General features: G+C 36.6%; 1 protein-coding gene across 1 annotated transcript in view; it reads right to left on the minus strand.

Moving 5' to 3' along the window:
- The window catches only part of Su(var)3-3 (lysine-specific histone demethylase Su(var)3-3), a 213,352-nt gene that overhangs the window by 188,971 nt on the left and 4,067 nt on the right, over positions 1–20,314 (minus strand). The gene's annotated exons all lie outside the window — the stretch shown is intronic.

Consider the following 20,314-nt stretch of genomic DNA (forward strand, 5'->3'; position numbering starts at 1 on the left):
GAACTTAAGAAGAAAAAAAAAGGTTCAGACACATTAAGGGGTCCCTTAACCATCGATGAAAATTAAATTGTCATTTCAAGGAAGCGGGGTTTATCGCGTGGTAAGAATGCAGTGATTACGAAGCCGCATCCCGTCCCACCATTCCCTTCGTTAGGCCTAAATTGCAAGTATGATACTGATAAGGCTTAACACGTTCCGTCTTCTCTGGCACTGACTTCTTCTGGACGACCGTCCGCAACAGGAAGGAGTATAGACGTCGGGACATCTTTAAACGTCCCACGTACACGGAACCCTTACCTCACCACACCTATCATTCCCCCCAATAATACCCACTTTTTGGGCAATTTTGTCGCAAATTTAATAACGCGAGAGTGAGAGAGCCAAGAGATCTATTAAGAATGAAGAAAGGTGAAGGCGAGATTGGGGTAAAGCAAAGTGAGAATCGTGAGAAAAGAAAAGAAAAGAAAAGATAGAAAAGGGAATGTGGAAAAAGGATTGGTGGCGTCGATTGGTGGGCGAGTAATCAGCTCGATCAGCTACTAATATAAAAGGAGGTCACCATCGACCCGAACCAACTCGTCCGTCGTCGTATATGTCGCGAACTCCACTCCTCACACACAAACTCCCTTTGATTTCCACCATGCACCAAAAAGAGTGTATATATATACGAAGAATTCCGTACAAGGGGTACGACACTATTTGAAGTTAAAAGAAAACCAGCGTAGCTTCCTATATTTAATTGGCGATACAATTCGAAGTGGGGGATCCCTTGAAATTTATGCCGCTCTATTTCGAGTCAACCACTTCTCTTCTCTCTCGCTCCCTCTCTATTCAGAGTTCCTTTATCGAGAAGACCTCGCCACTGGGGCTGCGAAGAGTGAGGCGGAAGACGGTGGTGGGGCAGAAGTATCATTGGAAATAAATATAAACCCGCCTAGATAGTTTCAATTACTTCATTCGATCTTTTCTCAACACCCATATATGAAACGAAAGGCTCTCTTCCCGACTCTTTCTCTCTCTCCCTCTCTCGGTCGTCTCCTATTCAAATAGAAATTACCTTCAACAGGTCGCCCTTAATTATAAAGAGGTAGAGAGAGACTGCATGAGAGAAACGTTACCTTTCCTAGTGATTTTACGGAAATTAACACACCCGTCGCCGGCCGTCTTTAACAAAACTATTAATTTAGATTAAAAGCGGGGTATGGCATGGTGCTGCTTGGGAATGGATGGTCTAATTGTAAAGCGAGGGAATTACGAATTTAAATAAAGAAAATAAGGTATAATAGTATAAAAGGTCCATCCACCCGGTTTGTTTATACGTGTTTATAAATTGTACAATCTTAATAAGGCTAATTAAGGCATTATAATACTGATGGGAATACATTAAGACTATCTCTGAAGGCTCTTATATTCCGAAAAAAAAAAATTCAAAGTAGGTCAGGCGAGATTTAAAGATTTTTAGCCTTAGGTTTATGACCTTTCAGTGGGAATACGCGAAAATATAAATGACCTTTAGGAGGAGTGAAATGTCAATAATTGATGGGCCATTATCATTTAAAGTTCAGAAAACGTTCTACAAGTTCTACAGTAAAAAAGAGTCGAAACTCGAAACTCGAAACTGACTTCTACGTAACCTCAGAAATAGAAATAAAAAGAAACCTGTGACATAAAACGACTCAACCCTTTCCTGAACCACGGCAAAGCAACATTTGTCTATTTTTCATCTTCCTTGTCATTACGGGGAACTTTAGCTTGAGAAGCGGAGTAAAGACCTTTCTTCAATCTTTCCCAACGTATTTAAGATTTAATTTTCCTCCTACTTCTTCAAGACGCTCAAGAAGAAGAAGAAATAAACAAGAAAAATCTTAAATAGAAACGTCAGAGAGGTGAATCGGGTTGAATCTGGAGACAGCGCGGAGAGAGAGAGTTGAAGGAAGAAGAGACAGAGAGAGAGAGAGAAAGAAAGAGAAAGAGGAGGCTGGGAGTCAACGGATGATGAGCGATGGCTTTCCAGTTAGGGAATGAGGAGCTTTCTAAACAAGGGGGCGCGTGGGCCAGTAGAGTTTGGCCGGAAAACTGAGCGCGCCAAAGCCGCGAGAAGCCTACGTGTAGTAAAACTGATGATCTAAAGGACTGCTTATGGCATTGCGCCCGGTGAATTATGAGAATCGGAAGAAACAGAGGGGGTACGAAGGGAAAGACATTCTCGACCCGTCTACCCTTTCCATCTTTTTCTATACCAGAGAAGCTTTACGGTTATCGAGAATACACAATATTCTTAAAGGAATATCAAACTAAAGCTGCAATTGACCAAAATCTAAAAGCGCAGAGGTAAAATCAGTTCGACCGAAATTAGGTAAAAATCGGTCCCAACTCTCAAAGGAAACACGAGGATATCTAACGAAGATGAAAATAGGGTGCCAACAACTTTCACGAGTGATCTGTCTCTAACTCACTGAAACTTCAAGGGATAATGAACTAAATTCACACGGCGCTATATAGTTAAGAGCCACCCAGGCTGGCAGCCTGGCAGGCAAATGGACTCCGGGGTGGTTAGCGCGTGGTATAGTTTTTCTGCGGGACATTTCAAGAAAGAGAGAGGACCAAGACCATCCCCTTCTCTTTCAGTATCAGAGTATACGCGACCGCTCCAGGAAATAATAACGGAAACATAAAATAGGAGAGGCTGTCCCCGACAGAGAAATTCGTTAGGAAACGAACGGACGGACGTCACCCACCCCTGCAAAGGAGAAATATAATATAAAAATGTAAAGGGGTTGGAGGGGGGTAAAGGAGGAAGTTGAATCTCTCTTATTTTATCCACCAGTTTTGGAATGTCGGTTTCGTGACCCTTTCTACCCCCGCATAAAAACCTAAGTGACCCGCCAGTGACCCTTTAGCTTCCTCTTCATATAACCCCGCCTGGTTTTTCTATAATTTCTAGGTCATTTTTTAGAATTTCTTTGAGAAAGAGTAAAGGGTTGATGGACTTTTTATACAGTTTTTAGAACGAAAATTCAGAATGGAAGAGATTAGACCAGTACTTATTTTTTTACTGAAAATTGCAAAACCGCCAATGGAGATGGAAGTATACTAAACTGCAGTCGTACAAATCTATGTAAATTCGGAAATAAATTAAGTATAATACAAAGTTGGAACTTACAAGCGATATTGCTAATTTTGTATTAGTGTAATTAGGCATACTCATTAAAAAGATAATTGATAGCTACTACTGCTGGAATCAAAGGTATACTAGCTGTCACGCTTATTTCCAATCGTAAACCCAGTTTCATTTAATCATAGGTCACAGTTCATCCACGGGATTCCCTTGGACTATGACACGCAAGTAATATGGGATATAAAATTCAACAGATCACCGTAATAAAACTGTCTATTTCAACACGTTATATTAAAATAGGCCAACCAACCACCCATCCTAGCGGAATTACATTTTATTAGACTTTATTACTTTTAATCTTTGATCAAATAAAAAAAGAGGCGCACCTAAATGAAATCGCGTTTCATCTTTCATCCTGCCCACCAAGAGAGTTGCATGCGCCTTGAGAGGTTTGAGTTACAGACTAGAGCGAGCAACACAGCCGGAAAAGAAAATCGTAAAATTTTTGCTCGTAAAAATACACACGTTTTATTGAAGTTTCCTTGGAATTGGTGAGGAGAGAGAGAGCGGGAAAACCAGATAGCTATGCTGTATGGGAGAGGAAAGATCGAGTCTAGGAATAAAATAGACTTTTTGATCCTTCCATCTGCCCTCATCCCATTGCTATTTTATCAAAAAGCGAGCCTTCTTTTCCACCAATCTGACGACGAAATGGTAATAAACGTATATATAAGCATAGAGAAATATTGAAGCAAAACTACGAAGGAAGGAAGACCGAAAGAAGAAAAAAATATATTCTTCCCCACGCGAGCAAATAGAATTTAATCTGAACCTCTTTTGTTCATCATTCCTTTTCTTTTTATTTTATAAATTGTTAAAAGTAAATTAAACTAAAGTTATCAATTTATATTGATTCGTCAAAAGTATAAGGAAGAAAGTCGACAGTATTTTTGTATTTTCTTATTTGATGTTATACTTTCGATTAAAGTTGAAAACTCCTAAGGCTTATTGAATTTTGAAGTCATTTCATTTTAGTTTTTAATTTCTGTAGGTCTGTTTGGGTTGGGGAGTTCGCAAACTCAAGAAGCATTTTTGATATTTCTATAAATAACTAAATCTTAATATCGAAATCGAATATACTATAAAAGCAAAAAGAATACTACATTTGCGAAAGACTTATGAAATAAGCCAAAAGTGAACTTTAAAAACCTCGTTTCTTATCTTAATCTTTGACCAAGGAGTTCATCGTGGGCAGATGAAAGCGAAACTATGCATTGTAAAGGCGTTAGATAAGTGGCAATAAGTCGCAAGATGACTTGGTTCAATTAGCTAGCTGAACTTATTAGCTAGCTGAACTCTGGTTCATTTCGAAATGATCCAGTTAAAAACAATTTAAAAAAGAAACCTCCGGGGATATTACCTACTTTAAAAATAAAACTTTCGTAATTAATTATAAAAAAGGCATAAAAATTAAATAGTTTCAACGACCCCTTTTACGTTGTTAGAAAGGAAAAATTCTTTAAGGGTAAAAAATAAAAAAATATTTATAAAAAAATTGGAGAAAACTTTCTAACCTAAATTTTATCGGAAATTTTCAATCAAAATTGGATCTTTAAAAGCTTTTACTCCCCCTCCCCCCTTTGAAAGCTCAGTGTTCACTCACACGTATGTGTGTGTGTGTGGGTTTTATACTAAAAAGGGTTGCGCGAGAATTGATAAGGGAAGGGTATGAAAAACGTGAATAAATTGCTAGGAATTCCGCGAAACCAATGTAATAATAAAAATACGTAATTGATATACTTGTAGGTATAGGCACACCAGCTTCATTAATATAAGCAAAATCCATCGATAAATTCAATTAAATCATTGCAAACTTGGCACCACCATCGTCTTATTAATCGCATGAAAGTTTTTAAATCAACCGCCTTTGCAAAAATGCCATTCTGTGGTAGATTTTCCTTGGATAAGAGACGTTAACGTTAAATATATGTAGTCCATAATATATGGGCCGCGAAATCTACTGACCAAAAAGAAAAAAGGTACCACCAAAGGCGAAATTTTGGTTATCGTGATATAAAAACTGCAGAGTGCAGACCGCTGGTAGAGAGAGAACTCGGGTATAAAAACAAGAGTATATACACCAAGCTTTAATCTTAAATCAATGATTTCGATTCCCCGAACTCGACCTAGAAAATATTCCGTTTTTCTATTTCTTTTATGTTCTCTTTCCTGTGGTGGTGAGTTACTTAAAAACAAGCTAGTGATATCGGCGCCGCAAAGGTTAAGATAAAGGCATTAGATTGTATCTCAACAATAACGTGATTAAGCATCCCATAAAAACAAAAATCAGAGTTACAACCTTATTGCTCGCGGATAACCCTAAACCATCCGTTTATTCCTGGCATAAAACCGCAAAACATACGACCTCTATCAAATTGCTAACCCTCTCTCTAGGTTCTTTTAAAAAAGGGGGGCAAAATTTTAGGCGTCTAAAACAGATCTTCGGGATTAGAATTGCCAATGTTACGCCATCATTCAGAACCGCACGCTGTGTTTGGGAGAGATTTTTCTAAACGGGTAAATTTTATTTTCTTTTTTATTTCTTCTTCTTAACCCTTTCTCTCTCTCTCTCTCTCTCTCTCTCTCTCTCTCTCTCTCTCTCTCTCTCTCTCTCTCTCTCTCTCTCTCTCTCTCTCTCTCTCTCTCTCTCTCTCTCTCTCTCTCTCTCTCTCTCTCTCTCTCTCTCTCTTAAACCATCTCTTCATCCTCCTTAAACCTCATTTTCCTCTTACATAAAACATTTACTAGATCAAGTAAGTACTTGCTGTTCTTGGCAAATGGCAAACCCAGTGAATCCCAGTGTGATACCGAATAAAAAAATTATAAAATTAAGTGTTTTTTTTTTTTACAAACCCTCCAGCCGTCAGAAAATTTGCTACGCTAAATTATAAGCGCGACTCACTGAATTTAATTTGATTCGCGATCGAATGTGGGGAGATATATATATAAAAAAATAAACGCCACCCAGAGATCACGGTGATTTCTGATCACCTGTCTTGTTAGGTTTTAACATGTGGGGGGTATATTACTCAACAAAATATGCTAAACTAAATATTATTCTCGTTAAAACCAGTGTAGGAAAGTTATCGCAAAATACCAAAAATTAACCTAACCTATAGTTAAATTTCAAGTGGCGTGTCAAATGATTTCACGGAAACCGGGGAAATCTCGTGAAATATGGGGGTAAATATCAAATGATTTCACGGAAACTGGGGAAATCTCGTGAAATATGGGGGAGAATATCAAATGATTTCACGGAAACTGGGGAAATCTCGTGAAATATGGGGGAGAATCTCAAAAGATTTCACGAAAACTAGGGAAATATCGTGAAATCTGAGGGAGAATATCAAATGATTTCACGGGAACTGGGGAAATCTCGTGAAATATATGGGGGATAATATCAAATGATTTCACGAAAACTGGTGAAATATCGTGAAATCTGGGGGAGAACATCAAATGATTTGACGGAAACTGGAGGGAATATCTGGAAATCATGAATATAACATCCCTATTCATGATAAATTCACCAGAAACACAACAAAGGAATTGCGGAATTTACCGCTCGGTTTCAAAACCAAAACAAACCTACCATTATCCTGCAAAAAACAAGTAGGTCTACAGCTAAAAACACATCAGAAAATCCCAAATAAACAGCGAGAAAAAAATATCTAAACGGGGGGAGGGGAAGGGCACTCGCTAATACTCGGGTATTATTACAGTATTACGATTATTAACGGGAGCATAATCGGCTAATTATATCCAACCCCCTTTCTCCTTTTATACCAGTTTTATCCAACAACACGACAAGAGCAGCTCGCGTAGCAAGAGTAAAAATAAAATATTAATGCCATATGAGATGAGGGGGGGAGAATAGGGGGTCGTATAAAGCCATTTTCTAATCCCCCTCCTTCCTCCCACAGTTGGAATAACGTTGTAAAGCTTACGCTTATATATACGAGGGCTTAATTAAAATGGAATACTTCCGTTTTATTGGACGGTAATAACTCTCGGAACGCCACCACGTCCCAGCGTTCAAAGTCGTAAATATTCCGACTCGAACCATTTATCGTGAGCGAACTGTTCAGAGCGACTTGCTCGCCTTATAATATAAGAGAGAATACCATCATGAATTTACTAAATTCTACCTCGAAAATCTACATAAGAAAACCCTAACGTATATTAAATCAGGGATAAATTTAATTTTAGAAGTAATTACTCTGTTCTCCATTCCTACTTCTAAAATTAAATATATCCCTGATTAAATATACAAAAACTGAAAGTATGTACAACGCAGAACCAACTATAGCCTGACCTGGTGTAAATGGTATCAATAATCCTAACCCTAAAATAATCTAAGCCTATTTGGGGTAGAATTAAATAAATTCACGAGAATATAACACAGAGGAGAGAGAGAAAAAAAATTATAATTGAACGGGCTTATTACGGCATGGTTGCTAAGCCTAACCAAAGAACCTTACATACGTTCCAAGCAAAGCAAGCAAATCTTGGAAATAAACGTAATTCCTTTGCTTAAATCGATAAGTCAGTCGACTTATATTAGCGCGAGCGCCTGAGGCTCTTTAAATATTTACGGCAAATTTTTCCTTTTCAAAAGAAGTAAAAAAAGAAAGAAAAAAGTATATTTGAAATTTTTACTCCCTCGTTAATACGCGTATCAAATATGATAAGGAGACTCGCCCCATTCGGTTATACGGGTTTTAAACTTTAAAAAATAAAAGAGAACATAGGTATATATTTTTAGAGGCTAAGGCTATAATAGATAAGCGAAAGCAGAAGTGGTATGATACTAGAAGTACTGAGCTAACCAAATTCTTCACTCGGCATTAGTGAAAAGACTTGATAAAACACAAACGGTTGGCCCTCTAGTGGCGGTTTCAGAATTTTCCCTCCAAAACGTGAGACGCTCGCGGTGGTAGACGGCCGAACTAGATTCAAGGAGCCGCCTGCGTGTTCGGCCGCTTTAGGTTGAGGGGAAGGGGGTAGGAAATGTTTTTGGAACTCGACCAATTTTTTTCTCAGTAGTGTAGGCGCGATGGAAGCGGCATAAAATCCTCAAATTTGTTCACTAGTGCCAGGATCTATTACCAATGCTAGAGCCCTTCACTTCTAGTCTCATACCACTTCTGGCGAAAGTAATAATAATATATGCAAATTATTACGAGCCCAAGATAATTTTAAAAGAAGTTTAGCTATTGTATTTAAAAGTTTAAAAAAGATCCCATAATCTTTAGGGAACTAAAAATTAATCCAAGAGGTTCCGAGTTTTATTTAAAGTTAATTTTTAGAAAACCTCCAGAGACTAAATAAATAATAAAATTACAATAAACTATATATCCCCCTGTAAGTGTTTCAACCGTTTCGCACCGATGCAGCCTATGAAGCTAACTCTAGTCTAAACAGGGAGCAGTAGAACAGGAGCAAAATTGCACGTGCTTTTAAAAAATGACAAGTAGCAAGGGAAACTTACTTATAGCTTATCACGTGGCAAGCGCGCCCTCTCGTGAGAATCTTGAAAAGTAACACAAAAAAAGCGTCCTGGGGCTGCAGTTGCGTAATCATCCGAGATTATTTTAAAATAGTACACTTTGTGTCGGAAAGAGGGCGTTTAATAGTTACTAAAAATACAAAAAGTCGCCCACGTGACAAGTAGGGACCAATATAACTACTCCTTTCCCACTCCTCCCTGGTCTAAAACTGTTTCAAAAGAGAATGTAGCAGTTTTATTAAAAATTAAAAAATGTACATTACGAAGAAAAAGATAACGATACGTGGGATCCATTAAAACTCTGGGGGTCCCCCTAGTATAAAAATAATTTTATCAGGAGGGGAATTAAGTAAGGTAAACCACAAAAATAGTTCCTCTTACGCAAGAACGGTCACGAATACGAGGCCTAGCATAATTAAGCGAAAAATAACCTAGGGTAAAAACAAGGCTACTTAAAGTTACTTTTGAAGAATTAATTATTAAAGCGAAACTAAAGGAGTAGGGGGGCGGTATTTTTAAATCGAATTAAAATAAAGAGGAAAATAGGCCAAAAATAGACAATAAAAGCATTAGAATTTACATGCAAAGATAGATACGCTAGCGAATTTATTAATAAAACCAGACTTATATATATTAAACTAACGATATCGTATTCAAACTCGAGGGGTTCGTCACCAATAAAATATTTAAAATTTATCGAAAAATTAAAAAAAAAGACTGTGAAATTACCGGTTTAATTATTATTGCTCCCTTTCCACGGGTGCCTCCCATATTAGTAAATTATTAAGTTTACGGGGAATCACGTGAAATTTGAGGAAATTTCACGGAGTTAACCTCACGAAACCCGAGGAAATCTCGTGAAATGAAGGTATGCAATAAAATGTTTTGATAAACGATTATAAATATTATGACCAAACGTCAGGGGAAACACTCAGAGGGAAGGGAGTAAGAGCTTCGCGAAGCTAAAAATAAATCTAAAATTCGAAAGAATCAAAAAATAAAAAAGGGTTTGGTTGGGATTCCCTATTTTCGATATCATACTCATAGAAAAAAAATAAAAAAGAAAACTACTTTTAATCAGCGAATGCAGTGTACATATTATAAATTTTAATTCCATAATCTCAGATGCTATGATACTAATCCCATTTAAAGTGCGTGGAATTTTAAATTCGACGCCTTGTTCATAAATATATATATTTCCTAATGTTTAATTAATTTATTAGATTAATATGATGAGATTAAACATTATAAATAATTATAAAATCGCTTCGTAGGGCGAAATAACTCAAATATGAATTACAGTATAATTTTGTTCCTGAATTTAAGAAGGGAAGGCGAAACAAATTTAAATTACAATTAATTTAAAATAAATCTAGTAATTGGCAAGAATAATTCAGGTTGATTTGAAATTGGGTAAATATTTACAAATTTAAATATAATAACAGGCACTCCTTGTAGGATGAGGGGGGTCCAGAAGGAGGCACAAATTTAAAAATGCATCGCAAAAAAGAATTACAAAAGGGGAGGAGTTAAAATTACTTATATCCAAATCAACCATTTAATTTAATTTCTGATTTCAAAGTTAGCAATTTTAATTTAGGAAATGCATGCTGAAATAAAATCACCAGTACCAACAACTTCTATTGGTAAGTTTATAAAATTTCGAAATTTGAATCGACAGTCCTTTTTTTGGGTGAGGAGTCCAAAAAAAGATACTTAAAAATTAAATTAGAAAATTAATTCACATTAAATGGCGATTTAATTCAGCACAGCTTAAAAAGAAACATTTAACAAAATTTAAAATAAGTTTCGCCTTCCCTTAACAACATTAAATTTTTCCAAAACCTTGCCACCCTTAAAAAGAAAAAAATGCTTTTCAGGACTAATAGTGTATAAAAGTCATTCATGTAAAAATGAATCGAAAATAAAGTGAAGAACCATATATCATAGCATCTGAAGCGGACTATACACTAGTATACTCCGTGCTGGATACATCCTACACACACCCAATGGATTTAAGTCTAGCTAGTAAACTAGTCTAGTTTGCTATACCCATGCAGGAGTTAGGAGTAGGACGCGCTCGGAAACTCCTGCCCTATATTAATTTCCGTCAAAAACAAGAAAAATATAATATCGTCGACGACCCTAGTGGAAAAAATTTCAGGGCGAGAGCACGAGAGAGAGGATCGTATATTTTATTCTATACAAGGAGCGAGAAGGAGGAAATTAAATTTCATTCTCCAAGAGCGCTTTCAAGCTCCCCCCTATCCCTTCCTCTTTTTCGCTAATCGAGGGATAAATCACTAGAGAAACTGGTGTACATCAATATAATAAGATTAATAAATCTCCTTGAAATTATAATTAATTTTTTTTTAAATATGAGCATCTCCAACCGAATCTCGTTTTCAGGTGAATTCCATTATCGAAATTTTGGGGATAATCAGTAATGGGTGGTAACTCGTGAAATTTGCAGGGAATTTCACGGAAAATATTTCAATCTCACGAAACCGGAGGAATTTCGTGAGAGTTGGGGGTGTACGCGTAATTAAGGAAGAAATTAGCAATGAAAAACTTCTCAATGAAATCACCCGAAATTTACGAGGACGCTAAAACCAAAATTAAAAATCAATCGGTTGTTGTAGACACGATTTTCGCAAGTGACTTAGGTGCCCCTCGGGCAGAAACTTAATCTACACAAGCGATTATTGATCTATTATTTTTTACTTCCGCGCTAACCTAAACTTTATTTTTGGTAAAAGAAAAAAAAAAAGGAATCGATACAGCTAGCGAGATACATGAGAAAAAAATGCAAATGATTATACATTAACGACCGACGAAGATTTTTTTCCTCTCTCTCTCCCTCTCTCTTTCGTCCTCTTTCTCCTTACTCTTTCCAAACACTCACAAAATAAAATTGGGGAGAGGGAATACATTTATAAAAAAAATCGTTTCCGAAATCGACAAATTTCTATCCAGGGGCTTGCAAGCTATAGCTACGAAGCAATACAATAATAGAATTAAATTTGGATTACATATATAAGGTTTCTGTTTCTCTCATTTTTACGAAATTGATCTTTCCAAGAGTAATAAAAGTCGATATTTTTAATAGTTCCCAAATACGAAAAGGGGAATTCGTATATAATTTATTTACATTAAATTTCAATTTAAATTGAAATTTATTATTTAAGTCAGATTATAAATGTAAATATCTTAGAAATTAGGGCCAAACCTGAATTAAATTAGATTAGATTAAAATAGAAAATTATTTGGATTGCGAAATGTCTAAATACTAATCTAAGTATTTTTAAGAGGGGATCTTATTATATCTTAGGTAATTAATTAACAGTCGAGATAATTCTTAGCAAAAACGGAAGCTAAGAGAGATTAGGCTATAATTAGGCTTAGCAACCAAAGAAACATCTCTAAAGATAATTATTCGGAGAATAACGTCTTTTACGAACAGAAAAAAAAGACCTTAGATCATTAGAGGTTTTAATTAACAAGAATGCCGTTAGTCTGTGGAGATAATTCATTCCTATTTTTAGAACTTAGGGAATCGAATTAAAAAATATATATAAAAAAAAGGTAGAAAAAGCAAGAGCAACTTGGCAAGATCTTAGATAAACTATTAGCCGGGGTTGGTACAGCGCACAAAAAGAAAAAGCTGCGACTAGAGTTATATTCCAGGAATAACATAACATTCATTGCTCCCGACTACTGAGTCATGTCTGTCCCGGATTGAGACGGTGGAGGAGAAATCATGAGGAAGGGGGATGTTTTAACTACCGTTTTTCACTCGCGTCATTCCAAAAATTTAGTTTCGTAAGGGGTGGTCCCTGACTCTCTCTATCTACAGTCCCGGTGTCTATTTTTAAAGAAAAAAATGACGGAGAGATTTAACGCTTTAATTCAAAGCGAAATACCCGACTCAAGCTTGCACCCTTATAGCTCTTAAAACGAGCCATTAACATTTTAATCTCTCAAAAGGAATTGTTATAAAAGGTCCCTCGTATCACGGGGAGGAGTCACAAAGAAAAATAACCACCAGAAATCATAAAGTTAGGGGGTCGGATTTTGAGCAAGGGTTCGTGTTCCTTTTGCTTTTGTGTAAATAGAAAAATCACGGATGGTTGCATCCTTTATATCACCATCCCATCCTTGAATTTATTCAAACTTCCTCGTATAAATAAATCAGGAAAATCCATAGCTTCCAACTAACACCTGCAGGGGTACATTCTCTTTTGGTTTATACGTATAATATTCTTGGAAGGAAATGGCTAAGCTCGTTTTAATACCGCGACGCGGGGCTACGTCATTCGTACCATGGTACACGAAGAGTTGATTAATAAGGGGGACACCTAAGCGCGAGGAAATGCCAGGCTATTTCGAAGGAAGACGGGGTTAAACCTTCAACTTTATTCAACATCCGAAAAGGGGGAAAGACTGCGAGCGCGGGAGTTAAAATTTTAATGAGGTTTAAGGACGAAAACCGCAGTCAACCCCCCTTTCTCCAAGCTTTATCCGCAATTAAATTGCGCATCTGAGCGGGGGGGGGCGAGGAAAACAATAGACGCGATGCTAAAATCTCCTTCCCATATTTGATCTATATTCGCTTGCCACTGAATGAATAGATTTAATAGGAGGGTCTGATAAAGTTTATACCTACATTTTTCTATCATTTTCCCTACAATATAATGTTATTACTGATGTCGTCACGTACATAATAATCAAACGTATTACGAAACCTTCCCGCGTTCTCTTTTAAGAGTATAGTCGAGGGGTAAATCACTGTAGAAAACCGGTGTGTGCAATCAAATCGGCGTAGAATTTTAAAATCAAATATCGTGAGATTTGAGGCAAATTTCGAGGAACTTGAGGTAAATTTGGGTAATCACGTGAAATTTGAGGCGAATTTCACGCAACCAGAGAACCATATGGGGTATGTCGTGAAATTTCAGGCGAATTTTACGGTACTTGTAAACAAAACGGAGGAACTCGTGAAATTTGAGGCGAATTTTACGGAACATGAGACAAACATGGGGTAACGCGTGAAATTTGAGGCGAATTTCACGGAACTTGAGACAAATAAGGGGGAATGAGACGAATTTCTCGGAACTGGAGGGATATATGGGGAATCACGTAAAATTTGAGGCGAATTTCACGGAACTAGAGGTAAAACTGGGGAATCTCGTGAAATTTGAGGCGAATTTCACGGAACTAGAGGTAAAAATGGGGAATCTCGTGAAATTTGAGGCGAATTTCACTGAAATTGAGGTAAATATGGGGAATTGCATGAACATTGAGGCGAATTTCACGACAACCAAGGGACAATATGGGGGAATAACATGAAACTAGACAAAATTACTGATTAACATTAAATCTCAAGGAAAACTTCTCAAATCCACGACCAAATCTCATAACACGAAATCAGTAAGTATTAAACTCATTGCACACTATTTTCATAAGCAATTTGCCCCTCTGATATAAACGTTGTTTAACATTCAATTAAAATCTTTCGGAGAAGATAGCATAGCACCACGCCATCATTTTGCCTCTCGCCCGCTTTCCATTTTATCGTAATACGCCTAGTAGCTTCCTTCATCCCTAGCTAAGTCCCCGCTATCTTTTATTGTTGCGTATTAAACGGGCTCTCGATTCCATTGTTAAGCCATCGCTCTTTCGGCTGCCTGCCTGCCTGCAATAAGACTATTTCGTCCACGAATAATAACTCCGGATAGAGAGAGAAGATTCAGAATATCTCTCTCCAGCTCCGCAATTGCACGTGCAATAAGTCTTCCGCGCAAGCCTAACTACAGTCCAATAAAACATCAGCAGCCCTTAACTCAAAAAGAAAATAATTAACCATTGAAACAAGGTTCTGAACTTATTTAAAACTATACGCTTTGATCTTAACCAGAAAGAAATTCTCCTAAATTTATTTCGCAAAGCACCCTTTATTTGTATCTTCCTAACTAACCTTGTCCTTTATTCTCTCTCAATCTCAAAGAAAAGAAGAAACGCTTCAGGAAAATGAACAAATATTGTATAAAGAGCCGTAGGAAAATATACCGTAGACATAATTAAGGGTGAATAAACGTCAGGTTACAAGAAGATAAATTCAGGAAGAAGCCTTCCTTACAAGTTTACATATTTGACGAACCCAAAGTAAATCGGGAACTAATGTCCAGTCCAGTTAGTACATAAGGGGGTATTATTAAAACCCCCAAGAGACGGAAGAAGAGTGAGAGAAGAACAACAAGGAAGAGACGAGGCTTTCTTTCATAATGGAGGAAGTGAGCTCACCACTCTCATCATCCTTCTCGCAAAAATAAAATTACCCAGGGATAAAAACACTGCACGAAAGAAGAATAGAATTCGGAGAAGCAAGATCTTTAGCTCCTAAGAGGGGAAGAGGACATGGGGGAGTACCATCGTGTCATAATATAGGCATAAAAGAGTAAATCGGCTAAAACGGAGCGTGTACAAAGTAGGAGGAGACCGATCTTTTGCTCTACAAGAAGGGAACGAATAGTTAAGAGTAAAGAAAGGTGGAGAAGAAATAGCTAAGGAGAGAATAATTCGGGTTATACACGATTATCCGTTCAGGGCTCAGCGTTGTGAAATAACGAAACGGCGTCGTACATTAGGTTACGGCTGGTTACGGCAACGAGCGCGGCGGAGGTTTATATGATTTATTAATGGCAAAAATCGCGGAAGAAAGAACCTTTTTCCTTAAAGTGCTAGTAACACTAAATTATTATTTTCTTCGGAATGATTATTCAATATTTTATTTCATAAAATCTAATGTTTTAATGTTTAAGTAGTTATTTAGAGCATGCAAGAATGTTAATAACAACATCTGCCTGCCAGAGATGTAGAAACGTGTAGAAATCAATCCCAGGTTAACTGAAGATAGTTAATTACAACCTTTGAAGGAAGTAAAACAGTAAACAAATAAACGTGGAGTTTTTTGTGGAAAATAAAGCTTGTGACGAAATCGTTCTATGAACAAGTGTCACCGTCACTTCGAAAAAAAAAAATGCAATAGCACTCTAACGAGATTTCTTAGTATTCCACTAACGTCTCCCCTTTTAAGCATACTTCTCTTTTTTTATAGCTTCTATACGAGCCAAGGAAACCAGAAAAATCGCTTATGAAAACTTTCATAAAACGAACATAAATTGCTTGTTACGAAAACCCCATAGAGTATGGAATATATACCTATATACGAACGGTAGTATATAAGGAGAATCTAATACCGTACACCCGGGGTATAAAGATATTGGTTCTTTTATTATGCATATGATCGAGCGGAAAGAGAGAACGGGGGACCCAAAGTAAATCTAACGGTTAATATTGTAACACGTACAATCTTATATATATATATACATATACATATAAACGTATAAATATAGCGATATCACGAAGTTTAACTTGTAATGTTTCTATATACGTAACGTTTTAGGCGGTAAGTTAAGACTGTTCGCGGATACACATTGAATGAAGTCAAAAGTTGGGAAGTATATATATATAAGGCAACCTAATTCAAGGTATAAGGTTTAAATATCGACCTTAATATCGTACTGTAACTGTACCCCCAACGAAAAAAGCTAATATTTACATATGGATTTTTTTCTTCCCAAGCCGCTTTGGGCAACGAAAGCGTGCATGCAATGAGGTTTTTACTGGTTTACACGGTGGTCAAAGCCAAGGTAAGTTAAATTTCGCATGGTTTCCATACATAGCCTTCAGACCAGGAGAACTGATACCATTTACACCATGGAGGCCAGGCTATACTTGGCACTGCACTTTGCCCGACATAGCCTTACCTCCTGGTGTGAATGGTATCAACCCTCCTAGCCTGAAAACTACGTAAATAACCAATTTTGAAGGAGAATTCCCTGAAGTTCCCATCAGTTTACCGGGTGTCTATGAACCCTCAATGAAAAGTATGATAATAAATATTTCTTGGCCGTATAGTCTCAAGTGGTTATTTTATATTAAATTCCTGATATTCCTAATAAAAATAAGTTTGATAATACAAGCCGTTTTACATGGACTAAAAGCTAAGTAAAGAGTAAATTTTAAAATACGTAGATGCATTTTTTTTCTTTTTTGGTACCATAGAAATTCTAACGATATACTTCATACAAGTATTTTCCCCAACGTAATGAGCTTAACACGCGGATTTTTTTTCGATGTATTTCACCCCCTCATAGAGTGGGGATGGATTTTTTTTTTAAAGTATAGGAGTAAAAAAAATATTCAATCTCATTACCTTTACTACGGAAAGAACATACGATATCCCAGAAATACGAATCCACTTAGCAAAATCTAGTCAAGTTTGGCTTGCTTTTACAAAACTCGAATTTTAAGAGTTAAGAAACAAATACGAAAGGCAAGGCAAGGAGAATAAACGTGGATAAATAGCTTAAAATATTCAAAAGTTCGAGCTTACCAGTCATATTACGGCTTCTACATACCCCCCCCCCCGACTAACTTGAAATTGGTTTACAACCTACGAGAAATTCAATTTCAAGCTCATAATGTACTTTCCTTTAGATGCTTTCAGTATTACTACCCAAAATTTTGTTAAGCGTTCCTTTCCCATCATAACTTTCATTCCTTATAAGGAAGTATAGTGTAAAGTATATAAGGATGCCGCTCGAGAAAAAAATGGGATGTAATAATCGGGATTATGTCTTTTACAGTGTTTTTGGGTGAGTAGGAAAAAAAACCCAGGGTACTCTTCACTAAAACCTTTACGTGTGAAAAGGGGATTATAGACCAAGGATTAGACAACGTTGGCCAAGCTATATAGGTTTTACTTAAAAAAATCCAAAAAAACCCTAAGGCGAGTAAGCTCTTAAAGTTTACCTCTTAACCTAAAATAAAAAAAGATTCAAAGGGTTTTGGAGTAGAAGAAAAAAAGGATTCTAAAATAGCAGACTAAGCCTATTTTTTCCTTTCTTCTATATATATATATATATATATTTTTGAGGACTTGTACTAAAAACGAAAAACAATGGCTGTATTATACGCTGCAGTAAAATTCGAGAAACCATTCTTTAGATTTGGGTTGGATTCTTTCCCAAATTGGATTAATAAATACATCATCAAAGGCTTAATGAAATGGAGTGAAATAATCTTCATAACTAAAAACTAGCGATGTTTTTACAACATTACTTTCTCACCAATAAAACTGTACCAGACACACATTTCACTAGCCCTTTAAGGCGAGCACAGAGAGTTAATTCATTTATCAACCCTTTGAAGAGTTAAGATCACGAAAATTCCCAAATGGGTTTTCAATTACTGAAAATTCTTTTTGGGGGTTGCTTCCGAACGAAATATTTCGTACTTGCTAAACTCATTTCGATAATGGATTTTTTTTAAAAAAAATAAAAATAATAATAACGTAATGGTAAAGCAGTGGGCGTATTATTTGGTATTATCAACTATAAATCGTGGATATTTTTGTGGGAAGGGCCCCCACTTTCGAAACAAACACTGTTATTGAAACGGATAAAAAGTACATCCCTCCCCAAGTTTAGAAGGTACCTTTACCACATACAATTATTTACCAGAGAAAAGGGGGGAGTTTAACAATTTACAGACAGTCTAAAAAAAAGTAAGCGCTAGTTTCGCTATGTTGTTCTTCTTTTAGGACCACTTAGGAAAGAGTATTTGGGAGTAGGAAAAAGTCAGGAAGGAAAAAAAACACTACCAGGTATTCCTATGTTGTTATCCATGTCCGGGGAAGAAAAAAAAGTCGGTCCATTCTCATTACCTTGAAAGTGAAGTTTTTGGCCCGACTCAATCCGAGGGGATACCCACTAAACTGACAATTTTAAACTTAATGTGAATTTCGAACAAACAGAAAAAAAATAGCAAACTTGGTAAAGGAACACCGATTAATTTTGCGAATCAAAATTTATAATATGAGATGAAAATCAGACTATACTTCATTTAAGAGTGTATAACCTCTTGAACGAAACACAACGGTAAGCATTTCTATGTTCGCATTTCAACTCTTGGTATTACCAAGAAGCGATATCTATTTTATTAGGGAGAGGTACGGTAAGAATTTCTATCTATGTTAGCATTTCAACTCTTGGTATTACCAAGAAGCGATATCTATTTTATTAGGAAGAAGGTATAAATTCGCCCCCACATTTCCAGCTTTATCTCCACCAGTCGAAACGTTTGTCCGGAGTTAATCTCCGCCTCAAAATTACAACCAGCATCTCATTGGCTCTTGAAAACTGCACGTCAGAGCCACGCGAATGACGATGACGAAAATTACAGTCATATTTTCCGACTGAGGAGAGAGGCAGCGAAATAGCCCGGCACCTCCTTTTACGTCCCCCCTTGTATTTTGAAAGGGGGACCGGGATTATGGCGTGGCGCGAATACTTAGAGGCATCTTACACCTTCTCCCTAATAAACTAGATATCACTTCTTGGTATTACCGCGACCTTATCAATAGATTCTCGGACCCCAGTTCACTTTGTGGTATAAGAAATTTTCGAGATCAAGGAAAGAAAAAAAAAAGTTTCCCAAACTACCATTTTCATCCTATTTTTCTTTTTCCTTCCAGTAAATCGCCCTTTCCCCTATGATCCCGAGGAGCATCTCGATGGTACGATCCCAAAAAACCCCAGGCTATTTTTCTCAACACACCTAAAGTTTACCCAAACCCTAGAGGGGAAAAATACAATACAGAAAATTGTTCCCTTTGGCTGGAGGAAAAATATCTAAAGAAAAAACAAAAGGCCAACCAAAAATGTTATGGCAACTTTAGAAAGAGGTGGGAATTTAAAAAAAGGTTGTACCTACTGGAGGAGGAAAATTGAAAAGATTGCTAGGTAGAAATTAATGTACGTCTAGAATTATTTCTACCATGGTTGTACGTCTAGAATTATTTCTACCATGGTTGTACGTCTAGAATTATTTCTACCATGGTTGTACGTCTAGAATTATTTCTAACATGGTTATTAATTAATAAAAAGATTGCTAGGTTTGTTTAGCCTAAAGAAAGGTCCAAGGAAAAAATTTGGGGTGAAAATTTATGGTTTGCGAATACAGCTACTGGCTGTTAAAAATAAATTGTTTAGGAGACCATCCTCAATACATAATCAATTTTCAACTTTTTCTGCCCTATTGTTTGTTGATAATAGAGTGCCCGTTTTTAATCAATCTCGATTAGTTCAAGATTCTAAAACTTCAAATGCATCGCCTAACATATTTTTTAGAAGAATTTTCGTTATTTCATAAAAATGTTTGAGGAGGGAGAAAATCCCTAATTGCCCAATTATATATTAAACTGTTGATGAATAATATCCTCCATATTTGATAAAGTATTATCAAGTCCCTTAACGGTAATAGGGACTTGGCAATTCGGGCTTAACTCCGCCCCCAGCGCCATTATGGTATGTTTTTTTAACAGAATGAAAGCTATATAAGCCCCTCCTCCTGGTATGTTTTTAGAACTAATGGAGGGTAGCCTGACGTTGCATGAGGTAGTACTGCCAAGTCCCTATAGGCGCGCATAGTAAAATTTCCCATAGACATTTGAAAGACGCCCACTCTTAAATTTGACAAAATAATTACTTGTAATTATCCCTATA

The sequence above is a fragment of the Phalangium opilio genome, unplaced genomic scaffold, assembly GCF_054372755.1.
Source record: "Phalangium opilio isolate 3A_F unplaced genomic scaffold, DU_Popi_V2 ptg000070l_1, whole genome shotgun sequence".
Classification (NCBI taxonomy): Eukaryota; Metazoa; Arthropoda; class Arachnida; order Opiliones; family Phalangiidae; genus Phalangium; species Phalangium opilio.